This window comes from Populus alba, chromosome 14, assembly GCF_005239225.2.
Source record: "Populus alba chromosome 14, ASM523922v2, whole genome shotgun sequence".
Lineage (NCBI taxonomy): Eukaryota > Viridiplantae > Streptophyta > Magnoliopsida > Malpighiales > Salicaceae > Populus > Populus alba.
The window spans coordinates 20600640-20608360 of NC_133297.1; the positions used below are offsets into that span (position 1 = coordinate 20600640).

At 32.2% G+C, this 7721-nt stretch overlaps 1 pseudogene; it reads right to left on the bottom strand.

The window, feature by feature from the left end:
* Positions 1-5237: 5237 nt before the first annotated feature.
* LOC118039039 (protein SYM1-like) lies at positions 5238-7453 on the bottom strand (annotated as a pseudogene).
* Positions 7454-7721: the final 268 nt, after the last annotated feature.

Consider the following 7721-nt stretch of genomic DNA (forward strand, 5'->3'; position numbering starts at 1 on the left):
ACATTGGACTAGAGCAATGGATCAAAAGATTGCAGCCCTTCATCACAATTGCACCTGGATCTTGTTACTAAGCCTTCTGATGTTAACATCATAGGATGCAAGTGGGTATACGAATTGAAGCACAAGCCAGACGAGAGTATTGACAAGTATAAAGCTAGACTTGTGGCAAAAGGGTATCATCAAACACTTGGCCCTGATTACTTTGAGACATTTTGCCCAGTAGTCAAAGCTGCAACTATCCGCATTATCTTAACCATTGCTCTTAGTTCTAAATGAGAAGCACAACAGCTTGATGTCCACAATGCATTTCTGAATGGTGAACTTAAGGAACAAGTCTACATGTCTCAACCTCCTGGCTACATGGACACCAAGTTTCCTACCAAAGTTTATCGATAGCGGAAAGCTTTATATGACTTGAAACAAGCTCCACAAGCTTAGTTTCAATAACTCAGCTCTTTTGCAGTGGGGGTTTAGCACCTCCAGGACTGACTCTATGTTCATCTCCTTGGTTAATCTACAACTCTGATCGTTCTCATCTATGTAGATGATATCCTCATCACAGGCAGCTCACATATGCAGGTAGCTTCATTTATTGCTAAACTGAATTCTGAATTTGCATTACAAGATTTGGGAAGACTAACCTACATCCTAGGTATTGAAGTCTCTTACCATGAAAATTCTATACATCTCAGCCAAACAAAATATGTTTCTGATTTATTGCATAGAACAAAAATGTTTGACACCAAGCCTGTCAAAACTCCCGGGACTGTTGGACAGAATTTATCTAAATTTGATGGTGAGCCTATGGGAGATGCTTTTGGTTATTGCAATGTAGTGGGAGCTCTACAATATCTAACAATTACAAGGCCTGACATCGCCTTCGCTGTTAATAAAGCATATCAATTTATGCAACAACCAACTTCAGCACATTGGCTCTCTATTAAACGTATTCTTTGATACCTGTGTGGAACTATGCATGGTGGCTAACGCATAAGTTCTTCAAATTAGTTGACAATTGAAGTATCCACCAATGCTGATTGCGGAGCTCAACCTAATGATCAAAGAAGTGCTAGTGGCTACCTCATTTATCTAGGAGGTAATCTAATTTCTTGGTCCTCTACCAAGAAAAAATTAGTTGCTCACAGTAGTGCAGAATCGGAGTATAAGGGACTTGTTCTTGCTATTGCGGAAATTATTTGGATTCAAGCCTTGATGCACGAACTATGTGTTCCTACCCCTGCTGTCCCCATACTTTTGTATGACAACATTAGTGCCTATCATATGGCCAAACATTATGTGTTTCATGCCCGAACAAAACATATAGAAATTGATCTATACTTTATTCGTGATCAAGTTCTATAAGGGAAAATAGAATTACAATTCATTCCCACTAAAGACCAGCCTACAAATCTCTTAACTAAACATCTCATAAGTTCTTGTTTCTCAAAACACAGTTATGCCTCGTTCCAAGACCCTTTCACTTACGGGGGGATGATAAACCAGTGGTAGAAGAAGAAGGATTAGTTACGTGAAGAACTAGTTACAGAGCTGAAAAAGAAGAAGTTGTTACATCAGGATTGTTGTTAATTATTCTCTTCTTCTTATAACTACCTGTAACAGAATTGTAACCAATTCTAACTACTTCATAATTGCCTTAGCAGCAGTTATAATAACTATCATGAAAGCTATCATAACAGTTACAATCTGTAACTATATATATAGTGCATGTGTATATACAATTGATATAGAGAAAAATATAATCTTTAGAGAAGAAGAAATTCCCTATTTCTATCTAGGCCTATGATTAAATCAAATTGGCTTATTAAAAGTTTAATTAAGTCTTTAGACTTAATTTTTATGCAAATTCATGTAGTAATCATTTAATTTAACCTTGAATCTACATTTTATTTCAATCTTGGGTACTAAGAGGTACAATTGGCCTCTTGATTTTATTCAAAATTCCAGTTTGGTACCTCCATACATTGAAACACTTCTAAACCTGCTCTTAGTAGCCAGTCATTTATCATTTTTATTTTTTTATTTTTTTATTGCTTTTCATTTTTTTTTTCATTTCTGTTTTTAAAAGAAAAGAGACAATTTGGAGGAAACCCAAATTTTGGGTTATGACAAAAAGTATAATAAAGTGTTATTTGGGGTATTTGGGTTTCCAATCAATTCGTTTTCATAATATTTTCTTATAATTTTTTTTGTGTCTTTTAAAATATCAATATCTCATACAAATTCGTTTGCTACTCCTAGAATTGTAATCATAGTTTTTGGTTTTTCTTGTTTTCATATATTTTCTTGCTTATTAATTCATTTCATATATTTGGATGCCCAACTAAGTTGTTCTTTTTTTGTTGTAGGGCCTAAAAAAACTATAAAATAAATAATAGTCAAACTAATTAAAACAAGACTAAAGTTGAATTAATATGCTGCCAAAATCAAAGCCCAACTTCAAATGAATAGTTCTTCCTTGTCTTGACAAATTGGAAGGTCAACGATATATCCTTAGAAATATATGGATGTCTACTTTCCAATACAAATAGCATCGTATCAAAATTTATTTATTTTTAGCTCAAATTATGGCTAAAACAGTAGTGGAAGGTCAAAACTAACAAATTTAAATTTTCTTATTCTAATATTTTTGTAATGTCTGGATACTCTTTTATAAGTCTTTCTTAAACATGAATCAAATTAATAAGGCTTGTTCTTTATTCTTTGATATCGTCTCGAAGTCCACCTTAGCCCATATATCTTGAAGAAGTCCATTAATTACCTCCTTGAATCTTTTTGCTCTTAAGTCTTATGATTGGATCTAATGCAACCTCTAATGGATCTCTTGGTGTTGAAGTTACGATTGCATCAATAACTATCAAAACAATTTAATTAGGAGGAAATTTTACTTGGTGTTTCTAGATATATTGTTCTACTTAAGGTTAAAATTTTAGGTTAATTAGAGTTTAAGAATGAATCACAATATAGTTTAGAAGGTTCTAAGTAGATTTTGTTATTTGTTACCTTTTCACTTGTGAAATTTTTATTTGGAGATGACTCTTTTCCTAATGATACAAGGATGGTCAGCAACTTATTTTAGAAGTTTTCTAGTTCTACAAGGATCTTTAATAGACAACAACATGGCTTCTAGGTGTGGCAATAATTCTTTTATTTTTCTAATATCTTTTTCTTACAACTATTGTTTTAGTTATCCTAGTTACACAAAGAAATGTTGACTAATGGCATTTAAAGGTTATAATATTTTAGGAGTTTCTATATCCTATAAGAAAACTAAGGGGCAGGAGGTATTACAAAGATTTTCATACTTATTTAAGAGAGTTAAAGTTAATTTTGGGCTGATTCTCTCAAATGCACGATTTTTATGCTAAACAAATATAATTTTCAATTTGAATGTTGGATCGAGTTGAAAGTTTACCAGATATTTTGAGAGGTCTTTTTTATATTAGACTAAATTTCAGATAAATCAAACATTAAAAATGCCTTGAAATAAGATCTAGAATACTATGCAGGATTTGTATTTGTTTTCTTGTTGATTTATAGTTATTTTTTCTATTTTATTTAGAATTCTATTATTATTATTTTTTCCAGAATTGTTTAGTAAGTTTGTTTTACCTATTATAATAGCCATAATATTTTGAATAAACTTGTGTTCTGTGTAACATAATATTTTTTTTGCTAGGACGAACAACAAAATTTAACTTATCAAGATATAACTATAATTGTGATATCTTTATTATATTTTATATTATATATTTCTTATTTATGATTTCGCGCTACTCATTTGATGGATATTCATTCCAATAATATTAGTGTTTTTTATTCAAGTAATTTATATGTCACCCTTCTATCATGGCTTTTCATGATTTGTTTTTTTGTATGTGAATTACATGACCATATAATTATAGGATTACATTTTAAATGACTTAAAAATAGAACATCAAAAATTAATTAGGGTCCGTTTGTCTAAATAAAACGCAGTCGCAGCCGTTTTGGTAATAAAGAAAAGTGATTTTACTGTGCATGGGGCCCACATGATTTTTGCGTTTAAAACGCTGAAAAGAAAAAAGCAACGAAAACATGCTTTTCATTCTCTGCAGGCTAATAAAAAAATAAGGAACAGTGCAAATTCACTGCACTGTTCAGGAGTAATCGCACTGTTCACGTGAACAGTGCAATTAACTTGCACTGTCCGCAGTTTTTTTTTTTTTTTTTAATGTGTTAATTGCATTAATTTTTTTATTTTTTTTTAAAAAAAAACTAGTTTAGAGAATTAAATTCATTCGTGATGTGAACACTATTTTTTTTTCTCGAAAAACTAGTATAGAGTGACTTAAATTCACTTACATAGTAATATCAATTTTGTAGTTTTTATCGAATGAATTTTGTACGTAATATAGTTATAAATAGTTTAATGGAATAATAAAAAATATTTTATATAAAGTATTATTTTTTTTCATGATGTAATAGGAGTAATTAATTTTACAATATTTAAATTAAAACCATCAAATTAATATATATTTTTTTTAAATTATTTTATAACCTCAATTTCAAAAGCATTCTTAACCAAACACATTAAACTACTTTTTTTTCAACCTCAATTTCAAACCACAGTTTTAACCAAACACCTATTTTTTCAAATCAAACCTCAACTAAAAGTACTTTTTATAAAACAACTTTTTTCAAATCACAACCATAACAGCTACCGCAATACCAAACACACTCTTAAAATATGTGGACAACACCTACCCAGGTTTACGAGTACCGCAACGAACTATTAAAAAGGTTTGAGAGAGAAGTGGCATTGCCCAATTAAGAAAAAGAAATCAGCAGATGGAAAGACACACAAGTAACTTTCCGACTTCCTCCAGCATACTGCTCGGTTATTAGTCAATGAACAATTATTTTTCTATTCTCATACAATCGAATTACAACAAAACCAAAATCTTTTCAGAAAAATCTCATACAGCCAAGCTCGTTTTTTTAAATAGGTAAAAAATCTCAAGTTGCTCTAAGATTGTAAATCAATGCTCACAGCTGCCATTTCTCTTTGAGGCCAATCATGGTCTACCTAACTGTGTGTTTCACAGAGGAAAGGTCGACCTGTTTCACATAGTTTATTTTAAATAATAAGGATAAAATAAAAAGCAGAGACAGTATTACAAAGCTCGTTCTTAAATATGAAAAACGAACCTCATGTTCAGAATGTTGACATGATGAATCTACTTGTTCATTGTTGATGACAAGCAGAAGTTCCAAAAATATAGACCCCGTGGACATGAAAGCTACACGAGCTTGAATGGGGACAGCCCTACAAAATTGCCAGATATATATTGCAATAATCATGCCAGCAGTTCAAAAAACTATTCACATAACTAAGAAACAATAGCTGAAAGTTTGTGCTGCTGGAACTATGTTCTAAGTAGAGGTTTATCATATGAAGTTTAGGAATTTAACACCATCAATTTCACTCCAGATAATCTTGGAAAGTCAGACTCCCCCAAACAATGTCCCTATAGTTGTTAAGCAAAATCATATAATCGGAGTTTCAAAGTTTTCTAACGTGATGGAGGAAGCTATCTTTATAAATACTGACTTATTCGGCCCTCGCTCACACCCATGGTCCTTGGGCAGTCATTAATGAACCTTCATGAGAGGATTTGTGAGATGGAGCATGCCTTTATTAGCAACCTAAATCAAAATCTATTCTAGAAGAATTGTTTCACAGGTTTGGTTCTAAATCTCATAGCACATAAAAGTAACTGGATCAGAGAGGCTGAGAGAAAACATTATGCTATGTCCATGTCTAGTAAAAAAAATCCCAGTCAGCTGTTCGGATAAAACTCAACTTGTTGCAGAATATATAGTCTTACCATATCCATGGTTTGACAAGGGTGACTTTATAAATTTCCTGAGAGCGTTTGGCAGCAAGGTGAATCTTCATAACCTCACATACCGGATGCTTTCTTGAAAGAGTTTTAAGCAGAAAAACATACACTTAACAAGTTTTTATTTTTATTTTTTAAGAAACAGTTTTACAAGTTAATTTTGAATTTATAAGCTTTCTCCTGATAGGAGCGGAATAAATTATCAGAGCTTCTACATAAACAAGTCCCTCAACATAAGCATGCAGTGTCTAAAAACCTTGTGCGTTGGTGACTTTCACCAACTTTTAGAAGTGGAAACAAAACTTGTGAAAATTTAAACCACTGCTTGTTTTAGTGAAAATAAGTTTAAACAAAAAACGATTTCCATATTTTGACGTCTCTGGCTCCATGAGGGAAATAAGTCAGTGGAAGAAATCCCTGTTGATTATAAAGAATTTAGCCAAAATAAAAAACTTGGAAAATAAGTATAATTCTAAGACATCAATTTTATTGAATTTTGCCAGAGAATTTTATGTGCATGCATAATGTATACGTGTACAATTGTACTCTGATATACAACATAACAAAGCCTTTTTTATGGCGTTAAAACAAAACTTTTTACCAAAAAGTTTTTAAATCACATATTTTTTTCTCACTAGCAGTTATACTCCAATTTAGAAAGGTTTTTGTAGCTATATTAGCATTTGTTTTCTCCCAAAAAACCCAGGTAACAAATGAAAGCACCAAAAAGGAGTGGTTAATTTGTGCATTTGAGAAAAAAAAATAAAGGATAAAAAATCAGAGTGCTGTTCTTCATATAATCATCATTGTGCTCAAGGGTTTCAACCCAGGGACTATAAAGGGCACACCAAAAAAAGGGCAGAAGATGTACCAAAAATTCAATATGCTGACAGGTATCCAGAACCTAAATCCTGCATTGAAACTAGATATCAAATAATCAAATCACACAAAAACTTGTTTTGAAATCAATGAAAGTTTTGAATTACCATAGAGCAATGTTGGAAGAGCATCTCTTTGATACTTCTCTGGAAGCTGTGAAAGCTTCCCCTTGCCATAGATTGTTCCATGCAAAGACAACAGCAATCACAGATGGACCAAGCACTACTTGGTTCAATAAAACCTGAAAAGAAACTAAGAATTCGCATCATATATTTTAAAGAAGCTACTCTTTGACCTATCAAGTTTATCCTGATTATGATTAGCTAACAATGATATCCAAAGAAACTAGTACCTTTAGCATCAGATTCTGCACCGTCTGCTTTGGCAAACAACGGTCAAGATATTGGTACCATGCATAAGAACCAGGACCATATAATAGAAACCCATAAGAAGTCATTCGCAAGGCACAAGAACCAGGACCATATAATAGAAACCCATAAGAAGTCATTCGCAAGGCACGAAGCCAATCATGATCGGAAAGGAAAATCCAATAAAATCCTAAAGAAGAGCATTTCATCAAAATCCAAACTCAAAACAACTTTAAGCACACTATGTAGATAAGAATAAACATTGAAAAACAACAACATAGGCTTGTCCTAAATGCATCACAAAGGTTGCTGGCTCAGATTAGAAATCAGTAACCTTTGCAAACTTCCAGTACATGAAATGGCAATGGATGAATGTAGTCTCCCAGTGATATTAGAGTAACGCAATATTATGTGTTTGGTCAACATACTTTCCATGTTATCTTTGCTGTAGGAAACAAGGTTTGGACTGTGCAAAGTTTTATTAAATGAAAGAAAAAGTTTAAGAATCAGTACTAATCACAAGCATAGAAAACACTGCCAATAAGTTCTATGTTGGGTTTAGAACACAAAA